The 16,341-nt window shown below is 49.1% G+C and overlaps 1 protein-coding gene across 4 annotated transcripts in view; it reads left to right on the top strand.

Moving 5' to 3' along the window:
• Positions 1 to 16,341, top strand: part of TSPAN33 (tetraspanin 33) — a 171,740-nt gene that overhangs the window by 137,731 nt on the left and 17,668 nt on the right. The gene's annotated exons all lie outside the window — the stretch shown is intronic.

Below are 16,341 nucleotides of genomic sequence, written 5' to 3'. Positions count from 1 at the left end.
AGGTTTACCTCCGACAAAAAAATGCAGACCCCCCCTTTCAGGAGAATCATAGTTACCAGGCCCTGGGTGTCTGTGTCGCTTCTAGGTCCTCCTGCGATCTTTGGTGGGCGCTCCAAGCAGCTGTGCTCCACGCAGTCCTCCTCTGCTTCTGGCCAACTTTCACATACATAAGATCGCACACACACACACTCATGAACATGCACACACACACACTCATGAACATGCACACACACACACACACACATCAGATTTCACACACAATCGCACACACACATTCACCACATTGGCGATATCGATTGGTTCTGGCCGGCAGCCGTATGGATGGGGTGAGTGTGTGCGATCTGATATGTGACTGTGTGTGCGATCTGATGTGTGCTCATGCGATCTGTTGTGTGTGGGTGTGCGAACTGATGTGTGGAGGTTTGTGTTCCACCGCAAGTCATTAATGCGTTCCACTGCAGTTCCTCCCATTCAGCATCTGGTGAGTATGATTGCGGGGTCTTCTGTCTTCTCTCTTTTGGGGTGTCTGCTTTCTATAATGAAGTGTTCTGTAGTATTCTTTAACTTTTTAACTACATAGGCACTTCATTATTGAAATGCCACTAGGGCTTATTTTGGGTGAAACACGGTAGGAGGACTATGTCGGTGCTTGTAGAAACTGCAGGGGGTTTTTTTTGCCTGGCTGTGCTGAATTGTTACATGAAACTAAACAGTAAGATATAAAATGCTCAACAAACAATGCTTTTTTCTTTATAGAGTTTTTCTATCTGTTAGCGATTTTATTGTAAGGGGATGGTCGCCATGGGAACGAGTCCCTGGGTATAGCCAGCCTGGTGGGAGGGCTTAGCATTCAATCAGAGACAGTTGAGAGTTGCAAGCACACAGGAGAGGTGTGCGGGCGTGCCTGAGCTGGGTCCGTGTAACGGTGACCCCGGGGGCACAGGAGAGAGGTTGCCAGGTCGGGTACCGTGATACCACTGGGACTGGAGCACGAACGGGGCACAGGGCCCTAGGTCAAGCGCAAGTTTCACACTGCTTGGCAATTACCTGCCCGGTGAGGGCACCTTCACGGACTTCACCGAACCAAATAATCTGGGGGCATCAGCAGTAAACTAGGATCGGGGTTCGGACACTTACATCCCCGCAGGGTCCGCACTGCCCGCTGTAGAGAGGAGACTGTACCCCAAAAGGGACAGTCGAGGCCCCCAAACTCTTCAAGCTACAGGGACTCAATCTACAGAGAGTGCCGGGGACAGCGCAACCTGGGTCACTACATTGGCGCTACAGTTCCCCTTTTACTGGCGTCACGAACAGAATACGTACAAGGCCCGTTAAGATGGGTGACGTGTGCCTTAAGAACCGTATTTAATGGACTGTTTGTGCAAAGACTGTCGCCATCTTTAATGCTGAAAAATTGGCTGCGCCATCATTGTGCCCAAAAGAGAGCGAAACTGCAAAAGCGTGCGAATAGAAGCCCCACCTCTGCGTCCTGAGAGCGCGGGCGGAAGCTGACAGTAACCGAACCGGAAGCTCCCAGTGTGCCCAGTCCCCGCAAGAGTGGTGAGAAATAACCGAGGGGGACTGGCGGGATCGAGGCGCAGGGAGACGACGAGGATTAGCAAACCTGCAAACAGCAAGATGGCTGCCTCTGGAGGTCGAGAGTCCAGCTGGCCCGCACTGGGAACCGCTGCCTGGCTGGAGGTAGAGTTAACCCGGTTTTGCATCTGGGTGTGGGTGCAGTCCCTCCAGCAGGTCGTAGACTGAAAAGAAGAGGTGCGGAGAATGGTGGCAACAGTGTGAGCCCACGAGAACTGGGCCGTGCACGCAGAGCAGCACCGGGAGGTAGGAACGCAGACCCCCCCTGACCTTACTGACTGTAAAAACATTAAAATTAATACATCTAGTTATCAAACACTTTATAATGGGACATATTATATATGTTGACATTCCTGTCTATATTGGAGGGCACAGCTTATTGATAACAGTATTTATAAAAATTAATATTTTGAGTCTTTATTGAATATAGATAAATGCTGACATAGTCCTGTGTATATATATATTCCATCTGGAACCTTCTAGTGGTTACATCATGCGTACAGTAGGATCTCCTTAAATAGCCCTTATGAGCAGCTGAATTGGAAATATATACGATGACATTTCTTGGGGGGGGGGGGTGGATGACCAGAGGCAGAGGGGGATTGTCCCTGCAGAAGGACACATGTCGAGGCTTCTGAGCCCTAATCCATTCTCTGATCCAGAATGAAGCAACACATGCTGTCAGGCCTACAGTATATCATCCTTGCCGTCCATTCAGGAACCTAGAAAGATGAATGAAGACTTCTGTTTTAGTTAAAGATATGGACTATTATTGAACTCCTCACATAAGCTAACAAAGAATACTATTTTTTCCTTTCTTAAACTGAACTGTAACATTTTTGGCAACCATTTTACTCAATATAAAATACATCTATTTTTTTTACATTTTTGAAGTTTGTCTTTCATGCGCCTTATCACGTATTTGAAGAAAAATATATTTAAGGGATATATTTTTAACACTGACCCATCCGGAGGCGGAACCCATCCCTGATCTGGCTACGGAGCACCAGCCAGCCCTGCCTCCCTTGGCCATACCATCACCGGTCATACCGCTTCCATCTCCAGCTGCTGACCGCGCTACCAGGAGGTGTTGTGTTTGTTCCTGGTAGCTGAACCAGGCTACCCAGCTATGTTTTTCCGTTAAAGATGTTGATGTTTGAAAACCTGATCTGGACCTTGTCACCCTTGTTGAACCTTTTTAATGTGTTTCGTTATGCTAAAAGGGCCACCAGGGATCCTAGGTGGAGGGTGGAAAGGAAATTAATGCCTAAAATGTTCATGGTGCCATCCTTGTTGAACCTTTTTGCATTGTTGGTAAAAGCTAAAAAGGACATCAGGGTCTTGGGTGGTGCGCCACCAGGAGGTGGCACCAGAGGCCCTCGGTGGAGGGTGGCACGGAGGGTAATGATTCTACCAGATTACCCAGTTATTATGGTTGTTTTATTGAGAATGTGAAAGTGTTGAAAAATGTTTACACATAAATCTGAAAAATCTGCAAAGTTTGAAAATTTTGAATATTATGGGAAAGTGTACTTGATTTACCTTTTTACAACGTTAATTTAAAAATGAACCATGGCTTCAGGACTGGCAGCAGCCAACATGAACTTGTGTGATGTACATAGTTGCACCCAGGGGGCCTTCCAAAGTAGTCCCAGTTTTGCCATCAGGACATTAATCCTGCCACCAAGGAGAGGAAGGTTGGAGGAAAGGTCTGGGATAGAGAAGCCCCAGACCTGGTCACCAAAGGGACCGGTGACCTGCCTCCTCAAAGGGTTTTGGAGAACCAGGACCTTTTTGGGTGGTGGGTTGATGGGGGGATGCTCAATGTTCGTAACATTATAGATAGTAGATAGTTACATGTAATTATATTTCACATCTTAATGTTTTTGTTTTTTTATTTTGTTTTTTTTCTTCATTTAATTGTATGATAAAAGGATTTCTACAAACTACTAACCTGCAATGCAATTTCTAATGGGTGTGTCAAAAACTGGCCAGACTTGGTCCCCACCCAAATGGATGTGTTAGTACTTCCTATAGAATTTTTATTATAAAATCTAGTCATAAAAGTAGTGCATCTAGACAATATACCTGAGGAAGATATTTGTTTATTGAAACACGTTTTTTGTTGTAAAAATATTAAAAAATTGTACAGAAAATAATTACAGCCTGTATGATCAAATTGTTTGGGTGCGCACACAGCCTGGAGGATTTCACATTGATATTATTCCTATGGTAACTCGGGCTGAGCTACAGAATAGCCACCAGAAGTCTGCAGCATACCGTTTGGGAAGGAGAACTCTCCATTGAGATCTGAGGTCCTAAAGGATCGATAAGCAAGTTAACAAGGCTTGCTAAAGGTGAGTGTATGAAAGTATAACATTCACCTACGAATTATCTATACAGCTACATTTAGATCAGGGCGCTTTTTGTTTTCTTTTCCCTTTGATGAAGGGTTATGTGGGACCCTTTATACTATATGGAAGGCTATGTGGGGGCCATTATAGTATTTGGAGAACTATATACGAGGAGGGACAAAGATACAAGCATGGGATGGGAATGTTTTGTGCTGAGAGAAAAAGGCTCTTTCCCTCAGCACCCAGCTTTCCCATGCTCTGCTGTACATCTTATCTCAGCACCCAGCTTTCCCATGCTTTGATATGGGAAAGCTGTGTACTGAGGGAGAAATGTATAGCAGAGCATAGGAAAGCTGGGTGCCGAGGACAAGATGGATTTCAGATCATGGGAAACCTGTGTGCTGTGGGTAAAAGCCAAGTGTCAGTGTCATTATTCCGTACCCCAAGTGTTGGTGTACGTGGAGAGGGGGCCCCAGTCCAAATTTTGCACCAGGGCCCATCAAACTCTAGTAACAAAACTGTGAGAGAGGCCTGTAATTGACACACTGGCGGACATACAGCATGTGCAGCACGTGCAGTCGCACAGGGACCCCGAACGGTAGGGAGCCCCTTGGCCTGAAAACACATGCTGGTTTACTTTGCCGGCGCCACCTTGAGTCCTAGCAGAAGCAGGGGCCCGATCAGCTGTATGCATATCATTATGCTGAGCTGACACGGGCCCCTCCCCTCACCTGTTAGGGCCTGGAGGAGCGATGATTCATCACCTCTGCAGAAGCTGCCAGACAGGCAGAGGATGACGTAATTTCTCAGAGACAGAGGAGGCTCCGCCCACCAGCTCCATCTCCAGCACAGCAGGGCCTCTGCATACAAACATGGCTCCCTGCCCCCCTCATCCCTGAGCTGCTCTCCCCCTCCTGCACTGGAAATATTTCAAGAATAGCAGTCAGGCCTCAAGAGGAGGAGAAAAGGCTGCACCAGAGAAGATGGAAGAGCCGGCTCCAAAGAAGAACTGGGCCCCAAGTGCAGAGAGGGTGAGTCCATTTGTGATGTGTGAACATCTATCTATCTATCTATCCAGTGTCTATCTATTATCCCTCTATTTATCTATCTACCTATTATCTATCCATCCATCCCTCTATTATCTATCTATCCATCCTCTATCTATCTATCCCTCTATCCATCTATCTATCCGTCTATCTGTCCATGTATCTATCCATCTATGTATCTATCTGTTATCTATCTAGTATTTATCCATCTATCTATCCATCTATCTATCATCTACAGTATCTATTATCTATCTATCTATCCATCCTCTATCTATTATCTATCTATCAAATCAAATCACATAAGCTTTATTGGCAGGACCACATGCAAATTAATTTTGCCAAAGCAAGTGTACATTAGGGACTCGGACTGTGGGGATGATGGGTGGGGACTGTAAGAAGGATGGATGGGGCACATCCAGGGTGGGGACACATATAGGTTGGCGGCTATGGAAGTCCATGGCTTATGATGGGGCATATCCAGGGTGGGGACTGTCTATCTGTCCATCTATCCATCTTTCTGTTTGTCTATCTGTCTATCCCTCTATCTATTATCTATCTATCCATTCATCTATCTGTCTAACATGTTTGTATATGTGTCATGTCTATGTATTTCTGCGCATATGTGTATATGTGTTACGTCCGGGTGGTGGAAACACTGGACCGTACACCGGATTCCCCTGGTGAGGCAGCCAGGCCGGTCACTCCGCCAGAGGGCCTTGATGCACGGCAGCCGAAGCACTACTGGAAGCAAGACAGTCCGTATGAGAGCTGGAAAGTAGATGTCTCTGGGAACACAGAGTTCTAGACGGTAGTCCGGGTGACGAGGCTCAGGGTCTGAGGCCAGGTTGTAGGGTCAGGCAGAATCCGGAACCAGCTGAGCGAGAGGACAGGTCACCAAACGGAGCCAGGGACCGGAGACTGGCGGAGCTGAAGAGGTGGTGGAACATCAGCCGAAGTCACCGTCAGGAGTACTGGAACGGATGTGGTCAGGACCGGCTGGCGTGGCAGGACAGGCTCTGCGAGACAGACAGGGGTTAATACTGGGCAAAGCAATACGGGGACCTGAACTCCTAGCTTACTAAACATGTAGAACAGGCCCCGCCCACCAGGAAAGAGAATCCTAATATACCCTGTACCTGTCTATGCAATATCCTGTTTCTAGGTGCTGGCCCTTTAAGAGAGGGTCAATGACCGCGCGCGCGCCCTAATGCGCATGCGCGAGGCCCGTGTGCCAGATGCCAGTACAGGAAGCGGTGCAGAAGAAGCAGGAGTGCCCGGCAGTGTGTCCTGCATCGCAGAGGAGCGCCGGGAGCGGGGAGCAGGACACATGGGGGGTGCAGGCGAGGGAGAGGAAGCCGGGACCGGAGTGGTGAGCAGGGGACGCCGTCGGGAACCGGAGAGTGGGGCACGGGAACCGGGGAGCGGGCCACGGGGACCGGAGAGCGGGGCACGGGAACCGGGAAGCGTGACAGTACCCCCTCCCCGCAACCGGGACAGGAAGGCACGTATCAGAGGAGTGCCAACATTCTCCCGGGGTTCCCAGGACCTATCCTCGGGGCCATAACCCGCCCAGTCCACCAGGAAGTATTGCCGACCTCGCACGGTCTTCATGGCCACGATATCCCTTACCGCATAGATGTCATCGTCAGTGATGGGAGGAGGAGCAGTACTGGCACCAGCGGAGAAGGGACCAAGGACAACAGGCTTGAGCAAGGAGACATGGAAGGAGTTGGGTATCCGCATCGTGGCCGGGAGCTGCAGCTTGTAGGAGACTGCATTGATCTTGCTGATGACTTTAAACGGCCCAATGTAACGAGGACCCAACTTGTACGATGGTAGCTTCAATCGGACATATTTAGAGGCAAGCCAGACCAGATCACCTGGAGAGAAACACGGGGGATCCAGGCGCCTCTTGTCCGCATGTCTCTTCATCTGCAAGGAAGCACGCTCTAGGGAAGTCTTGACAGAGTTCCATATAGCTGAGAAGTCCCGGACTAGACCATCTGCAGCAGGGACATCTGAAGCCGAGGATACTGGTAATGGGACGGAAGGCTGAAGTCCGTAAACGACCTGGAAGGGAGAGCTGGAGGTGGACTCGCTGATGTGCTGGTTATGGGAGAATTCAGCCCAAGAAAGGAGCGTGGACCAATCGTCGTGATGGATGTTGACGTAGTGGCGCAGGAAGGAGGTCAGGATCTGATTGACTCGTTCCACTTGGCCATTCGACTGAGGGTGGTAGGCCAAAGAAAAGTCCAGGGATACTCCCAGATGTTTGCAGAGGGCCCTCCAGAAGCGCGAGGTAAATTGAGTTCCTCTGTCGGACACAATGTGTGCAGGAAAGCCATGCAATCGGAATATGTGTTGTATGAAGGAGTCAGCGAGCTCCTGGGCAGAGGGCAGCCCGCCCATGGGAACGAAGTGAGCCATCTTTGAGAAACGGTCCACCACAACCCATATGTCCGTGTGTACGGAGGACAAGGGTAAGTCCGTAATAAAGTCCATTGCAATGTGTTGCCACGGAACGGAGGGAATGGGCAGAGGCAGAAGACGACCATATGGCAGGTGCTTGGGCGTCTTGTTCCGGGCACAGGATGGGCAGGCTGAGACGAAGGTTGCGACGTCTTTACGGAGGGACGGCCACCAATAGTGACGGACAATCGTACTCCAAGTCTTCTTCTGACCAGCATGGCCGGCGATTTTTGAGGCATGACCCCAGTGTAGGACTCTTTGTTTGTCAGTATCTGAGACATAGGTCTTCCCAGGGGGTATCTGAGCCAGAGTGACAGGGACCACCGGAATAACTTTACTGGGGCTGATGATGGGCTGGAACGTCTCCTCCTCCTGCTCCACGGGCACGAAGGACCTAGTCAAGGCGTCTGCCTGCACATTCTTATCCGCAGGCCGAAAATGGAGTTGGAAATCAAACCGAGCAAAAAACAAGGACCAGCGGGCTTGTCGCGGGTTCAGTCTTTGGGCTGACCGTAGCTACTCCAGGTTCTTGTGGTCCGTGTAGATGATCACGGGGTATAGTGCTCCCTCCAGGAGGTAGCGCCATTCCTCCAAGGCCAGCTTGATGGCCAGTAGCTCTCGATCACCGATGGTGTAGTTGCGTTCGGGTGCCGAGAAGCTCTTGGAGAAGAATCCGCAAGTGACCATCTTCCCGGTGGAGGATTTCTGCATTAGCACTGCCCCAGCCCCTGAGGAGGAGGCATCCACCTCCAAGGTGAACTGTCGGTTCAATTCAGGGCGATGGAGAACCGGGGAAGAGGCAAACGCCTGTTTCAAAGAGCAGAACGCGGCATCGGCCGCAGGTGGCCAGTCCTTAGGATTAGCTCCCTTCTTGGTCAAGGCAGAGAGGGGCGCAGTCAGGGCAGAGAAGTGCGGGATGAATTGATGATAATAGTTAGCAAAGCCGAGGAAGCGTTGGATGGCCTTCAGTCCGGAAGGAGGAGGCCAGTTGAGGATGGAAGACACTTTCTCTGGGTCCATCTGCAGGCCAGTGTCAGAGATTACATAACCCAGGAAGGGAAGAGACGACTTTTCAAAGACGCACTTCTCGTACTTGGCGTACAGACGGTTTGCTCTAAGCCTTTGGAGTTTTAGCTGCACGTTCTCTCTGTGGGTCTGTAGGTCCGGAGAGAAGACCAGGATGTCGTCCAGATACACCACGAGACAGACATAGAGGAGGTCTCTGAACACGTCGTTCACCAGTTCTTGGAAGACTGCCGGAGCATTACACAGACCAAAGGGCATTACACAATACTCGTAGTGCCCATCCCGAGTGTTGAATGCGGTCTTCCATTCGTCTCCAGAGCGAATGCGAACCAGGTTATAGGCACCACGGAGATCCAACTTGGTGAATACACGAGCTCCTCGGAGCCGATCGAATAGTTCGGGGATGAGCGGCAGAGGGTATTTATTTTTCACGGTGATCTGGTTTAATCCCCGGTAGTCAATGCAGGGGCGCAGATCACCTTCCTTCTTCTTGACGAAGAAAAAACCTGCTCCGGCAGGGGACGAAGATCTCCGAATGAACCCTTTTGCCAGGCTCTCGGTGATATAGGCAGACATGGCCCGTGTTTCAGCAGGGGACAAGGGGTATATCCTTCCTCTAGGAGGTGTACTTCCCGGCAGTAAGTCGATGGCACAGTCGTAGGGACGATGAGGCGGTAGTACCTCTGACTCCTTTTTATCAAAAACGTCCATGAAGGACCAGTAGGCAGAAGGCAGTCCTGGTAGAGACTCTGGAACTGGAGGTCGTCGGATGGGCTGTATGGATTTCAGGCATCTCTCGTGACACGAGGAACCCCATCGGGTAATTTCACCTGTACTCCAGCTGACCGACGATTCGTGTGCCCGTAACCATGGGAGTCCCAGCAGGATCTGATGAGACATGCGTGGGAGGACGTGGAAGGTGATTTTCTCGGTGTGCAGGGCACCGATCCGTAATTCCACAGGCTTGGTGATCAACGAGACGGTGTCAGAGAGGGGTCTCCCATCTACAGAGGCGATCACCAGCGTTTTTTCTAGTGGGAGAACAGGCACCTGGTACTTATCCACCGTAGCCTGCTGGATGAAGTTGCCTGCTGCTCCGGAATCGAGATACGCCTCTGCCGTGAACCGGGTCTCTTCTGTAGTCACTTGAACAGTCCATGTAACGGAGTCTGAGAGAGTCCCAGCAACTAGGGTGGCCTCTCCTACCAAGCCTAGGCTTTGGAGTTTCCCGGCTTCTCGGGACAGGAGCGTAGCAGGTGTGTGCCATCTCCGCAGTAAAAGCAGAGACCCTTTGCTAGTCGTTCTGCTCGGCGTTGCTCAGACTGCCTCAGGCGGTCGATCTGCATGGGCTCGTGGGCAGAAGCGCCAGACGAAGCCGACTGGGGAGTTGTGGACTTCAGTCGTGGGGAGGAGTGCCGTATCGGACGCCTCTCGCGGGACACCTCTTTGGATCGTTCCTGAAAGCGAAGATCCACTCGGGTCGCTAGAGCGATCAGGGCATCCAGGGTGGAAGGCACGTCACGACCAGCCAGCTCATCCTTAATACGGCCCGAGAGTCCCTCCCAGAAGGCGGCGGTTAGGGCCTCATTGTTCCACCCTAATTCTGAGGCCAAGGTGCGGAAGCGGATGGCATACTGGCCCACCGTCAAAGTCCCCTGACGTAGCCTGAGGAGCGATGAGGCGGACGCGGAGGCGCGTCCGGGCTCGTCAAAGGTAATACGAAAAGCCTGCAGGAATTCCTGGATGTTGGTGGTTACCGGATCCTCCTTCTCCCACAAGGGGTTCATCCAGGCCAGTGCCTCTCCCTCTAGATGGGACATCACGAACGCGACCTTGGCTTGGTCAGAGGCAAAAAGGTGCGGCAGGAGCTTGAAATGGAGGGAGCACTGATTTATGAATCCCCTGCAGGTCTTGGGATCTCCGGCGTACCGGGGTGGTGAGGCCAAACGGAGTTTGAAAGTATCCGAGGAGGCTGCCACGGGAGCTGCGGACGTGGATTGAGTCGCCAGAGACGTGGCAGTCGCTTGCAGCGTATTCAGACGGGTGTCCACGGATGTCATGAAGGCCAACATACGGGATTGGGTCTCACGTTGTCGTCCGAGTTCCTGCTGCAATCCAGCCAGCTGGGATGCTAGTGCTTCGGCGGGATCCATGACCTGTTCTAGCTGTTACGTCCGGGTGGTGGAAACACTGGACCGTACACCGGATTCCCCTGGTGAGGCAGCCAGGCCGGTCACCCCGCCAGAGGGCCTTGATGCACGGCAGCCGAAGCACTACTGGAAGCAAGACAGTCCGTATGAGAGCTGGAAAGTAGATGTCTCTGGGAACACAGAGTTCTAGACGATAGTCCGGGTGACGAGGCTCAGGGTCCGAGGCCGGGTTGTAGGGTCAGGCGGAATCCGGAACCAGCTGAGCGAGAGGACAGGTCACCAAACGGAGCCAGGGACCAGAGACTGGCGAAGCTGAAGAGGTGGTGGAACATCAGCCGAAGTCACCGTCAGGAGTACTGGAACGGACGTGGTCAGTACCGGCTGGCGTGGCAGGACAGGCTCTGCGAGACAGACAGGGGTTAATACTGAGCAAAGCAATACGGGGACCTGAACTCCTAGCTTACTAAACACGTAGAACAGGCCCCGCCCACCAGGAAAGAGAATCCTAATATACCCTGTACCTGTCTATGCAATATCCTGTTTCTAGGTGCTGGCCCTTTAAGAGAGGGTCAATGACCGCGCGCGCGCCCTAATGCACATGCGCGAGGCCCGTGTGCCAGAAGCCAGTACAGGAAGCGGTGCAGAAGAAGCAGGAGTGCCCGGGAGTGTGTCCTGCGTCGCAGAGGAGTGCCGGGAGCGGGGAGCAGGACACATGGGGGGTGCAGGCGAGGGAGAGGAAGCCGGGACCGGAGTGGTGAGCAGGGGACGCCGTCGGGAACCGGAGAGCGGGGCACGGGAATCGGGGAGCGGGCCACGGGGACCGGAGAGCGGGGCACGGGAACCGGGAAGCGTGACAATATGTTGTACGTGTATTTATCTGTATACATCCTTGTATTCACCTATGTGCTCATATTATTTCAGCTCCATTACAAGTGTGAGAAAGGCCGGATGTGGTGGTCGCATGTGACCATATAGGTGAATACATTCATATATAGAAGTCTCCTACTTACTTTTTTATTGGTGTCTGTACATGTAATGTAGTGTGAGTGTATTATATACTCACCTAATGCCACTCATCTACTTTTCTGAGTTCAGTCACCACTCTGCAATATCTCGGGTCACACTACACTCTGAGCCAGAGGTCTTTTACAATTAAAGCCTATAGAGCCTCTTTCTGATGCTCCTTAGACTTACATTGTATTTCAGATCCTGCAGAGCAGTGTAACCCGCAGATGCTGGAGGGCGGGGACGTCACTGAGAAGAGGAGCAGAACAGCGCTGGACACTGGAAATACTGGAGAGTGGCGACATCAGTGAGAAGAGTAGCAGAACAGCGCTGGACACTGGAGATACTGGAGAGTGACGACATCAGTGAGAAAAGGAGCAGAACAGCGCTGGACCCTCGAAATACAGGAGGGCGGGGACGTCACTGAGAAGAGAAGAACAGCGCTGGACACTGGAAATACTAGAGAGAGGTGACATCACTGAAAAAAGGAGCAGAACACCGCTGGTCACCAGAGGGACCGGCGGTAGGTGAGTATATTATGACACTACATGCATATTCACATATTCCATCAGTAAACAAATTAGTGAGACCTTCTTTAATGGTGTTTATGGTGCAGCTGTTTTTTGTTGTATTTCCTCTGTTTCTCTTCTGTACCCTTCTGTGGTATAGACCGCTGCTTACATGGAACCTGACAGCGAATACATCTCACCCATTGATCGAGCAGCCTGTATCAGACATCACATCTATCCGACTAGTATTTCATATGGCTCAGTCCCTGATAACTATTGTTTTTCTCTGAATCTCCGCAGCGTTTTAGGGTCACACACACCTGGCTATGATCATACAGCCACTGCCTGGTACAGGCTGCCCACGGCTCATGGGTATCAGCTGTCAGGATCACACATGCCTGGCTGTGATCATACAGCCACTGCCTGGCATATGCTGCCCACGGCTCATGGGTATCAGCTGTCAGGTTCCCTTTAAAGGAGTTGTGTGAAATAATACATGCACTGTAAAGAAACTGTCTGTCAAAAAGATCTAATGGGGGTCACATTTTGTAAAACAAAATAAATTATTCACCCCTGCTGTCACCTCCTGGATCCTTCATCGGCTGTCCTGTGGTCTGTGCAGCATTAATTATGTCACCGTTCTACCAGGCACAGGACCGCTGCAGTTTGTGATCAGCTTCAGTGGTCAGGAGACTTAAACTGCAGGTATCACAAGCTGCAGCGATCCTGTGTCCCATAGAACAGTGACATTATTAAGGGAGGAAGGGGGGGGGCCCAAAAAAGATTTCTTGTACAGAGGCCCCCTGCAGTCTGTGTCCGCCCTTGCCCACACCCCTCTGCTACTGCGACGTACCACAGGTCCAGAGCTGCATCTACAGACTAACTGCTGGCTGGAAGAGCGAGCTTGAGACTAGAGTGGCTGAATCAACCCTAAATGAAATAACTGTCTACTGCGACTCTTTTGTTAGAACCTGTCTGAGGCCGTCGGCTCAAAAAGGCTTCCTAGGACAGACTTGACACTAGCCACTCTATCCTACAGGTTCCAAAGGAACCCTGGCCTTCACTTTTACACTCCTGTACAGAGATAGAGATTTACCACAGGCAATGGCTTGCATCTACAGAGTAGCTGCTGGCCGGAGGAGCTTGAGGCTAGTGGTTGATTCAACAATAAGTTAAATATAGCAAAGGAAAAGGCAACAGTATTTATCTGCCCAGGTCACAGAAACTGATGCACTAACAGGATACAGTAGCTCTTCTTAATAAAGATGAAGGCAGCACAGGTGCAAAATACTGATGAGACAACCACTCACAACCTACCAATTCATGGAGGGGGTGATTGCTCAGTATTAAAATTGCACAGACATTATGCTTGTATACAGGGCTGGTAATTTAGTGCACAGTGCACCTGGCTTACAGCCTGTTACTGAAGCCCCTACTATTAGATCAAACGGACTACCCAGTACTCTATCACTGCACTCCACCGGGACAGACACCGTACCCAGCACTCTATCATACTTCCCAACCGTCCCGGATTCTGTGGGACTGTCCCGATTTAAGGGCTCTCTCCCGTAGTCCCGCGGCTCACATCTGATATCTTGGCTCCTTCCCTCAGGGCAGTGAATAAATTAAATTTGCATCTGCTCTGGGTTTTCAGGACAGCCGGGTCTTAAACTCGTGAACTCATTGTCCATAGGCAGCAGCTCTACCGCGGAGCTACTGCCTCTATTGAAAAACATAAGAAGATTTGGTAATCTTGACCTCTGTAGTGCAGTAGAGAAACAGAAGCAGATCATTCAGCTACAAGAATGGATGGATGGATGGATGGATATAGATAGATAGATACATGGATAGATGGATACACTGAGAGATGATAGATGGATACATGGATCAATAGATAGATGGATACATGTATAGATAGATGGATACGTGATAGATAGATAGATACATGATAGATAGATAAGAGATACAGTTAGGTCCAGAAATATTTGGACAGTGACACAATTTTCGCGAGTTGGGCTCTGCATGCCACCACATTGGATTTGAAATGAAACCTCTACAACAGAATTCAAGTGCAGATTGTAACGTTTAATTTGAAGGTTTGAACAAAAATATCTGATAGAAATTGTAGGAATTGTACACATTTCTTTACAAACACTCCACATTTTAGGAGGTCAAAAGTAATTGGACAAATAAACCAAACCCAAATAAAATATTTTTATTTTCAATATTTTGTTGCGAATCCTTTGGAGGCAATCACTGCCTTAAGTCTGGAACCCATGGACATCACCAAATGCTGGGTTTCCTCCTTCATAATGCTTTGCCAGGCCTTTACAGCCACAGCCTTCAGGTCTTGCTTGTTTGTGGGTCTTTCCGTCTTAAGTCTGGATTTGAGCAAGTGAAATGCATGCTCAATTGGGTTAAGATCTGGTGATTGACTTGGCTATTGCAGAATGTTCCACTTTTTTGCACTCATGAACTCCTGGGTAGCTTTGGCTGTATGCTTGGGGTCATTGTCCATCTGTACTATGAAGCGCCGTCCGATCAACTTTGCGGCATTTGGCTGAATCTGGGCTGAAAGTATATCCCGGTACACTTCAGAATTCATCCGGCTACTCTTGTCTGCTGTTATGTCATCAATAAACACAAGTGACCCAGTGCCATTGAAAGCCATGCATGCCCATGCCATCACATTGCCTCCACCATGTTTTACAGAGGATGTGGTGTGCCTTGGATCATGTGCCGTTCCCTTTCTTCTCCAAACTTTTTTCTTCCCATCATTCTGGTACAGATTGATCTTTGTCTCATCTGTCAATAGAATACTTTTCCAGAACTGAGCTGGCTTCATGAGGTGTTTTTCAGCAAATTTAACTCTGGCCTGTCTATTTTTGGAATTGATGAACGGTTTGCATCTAGATGTGAACCCTTTGTATTTACTTTCATGGAGTCTTCTCTTTACTGTTGACTTAGAGACAGATACACCTACTTCACTGAGAGTGTTCTGGACTTCAGTTGATGTTGTGAATGGGTTCTTCTTCACCAAAGAAAGTATGCAGCGATCATCCACCACTGTTGTCATCCGTGGACGCCCAGGCCTTTTTGAGTTCCCAAGCTCACCAGTCAATTCCTTTTTTCTCAGAATGTACCCGACTGTTGATTTTGCTACTTCAAGCATGTCTGCTATCTCTCTGATGGATTTTTTCTTTTTTTTCAGCCTCAGGATGTTCTGCTTCACCTCAATTGAGAGTTCCTTAGACCGCATGTTGTCTGGTCACAGCAACAGCTTCCAAATGCAAAACCACACACCTGTAATCAACCCCAGACCTTTTAACTACTTCATTGATTACAGGTTAACGAGGGAGACGCCTTCAGAGTTAATTGCAGCCCTTAGAGTCCCTTGTCCAATTACTTTTGGTCCCTTGAAAAAGAGGAGGCTATGCATTACAGAGCTATGATTCCTAAACCCTTTCTCCGATTTGGATGTGAAAACTCATATTGCAGCTGGGAGTGTGCACTTTCAGCCCATATTATATATATAATTGTATTTCTGAACATGTTTTTGTAAACAGCTAAAATAACAAAACTTGTGTCACTGTCCAAATATTTCTGGCCCTGACTGTATATACATGATAGATATTGCATCTCTTTGTAGGTGAAGGAAAGAGTCAGATTGATTTGTTCCCATAAAACTACTATAAAGAAATGAGGAAAAAAATACAAATAGATATAAAAAAGTTTTCTTTATTTTCACCACCTTGGTTTCAAACCAGTAACTTTCAAACATGTATCCAGCATCCCTTAGCTGGTGAACCACAAGGAACAATGACGTACGAGGGAGGATTTTATATAGATGAACTTACAATGCAGCCTCTGATTACACAGCTGATCACACAGGATACAGACCTCCATTGTACAGAGCAGCATCTCTATGTTATGTATTCTAGAGGGAGAAGAAAAGAGATTTTTCTTTTCTTCTAATAAAATTACTAAAATAATTAAAAAAAATAGAATAATATCATTTTATTACACTTTTTTATAAAATAACAAACATCACAAATCAGCAAATAACATGGACATATTTGGTGTCTCTGTAATTGTAACGACCCGAACAAGACAGCGATCGGATTATTTATGGAATCAGTAAATGGCGTAAAAAAATGGTGCAATTTATTATTTTTCTTTAATAAAA

The sequence above is a fragment of the Anomaloglossus baeobatrachus genome, chromosome 4 (genome assembly GCF_048569485.1).
Source record: "Anomaloglossus baeobatrachus isolate aAnoBae1 chromosome 4, aAnoBae1.hap1, whole genome shotgun sequence".
Taxonomy (NCBI): Eukaryota; Metazoa; Chordata; class Amphibia; order Anura; family Aromobatidae; genus Anomaloglossus; species Anomaloglossus baeobatrachus.
This window is presented reverse-complemented; position numbering and strand designations above follow the sequence as displayed.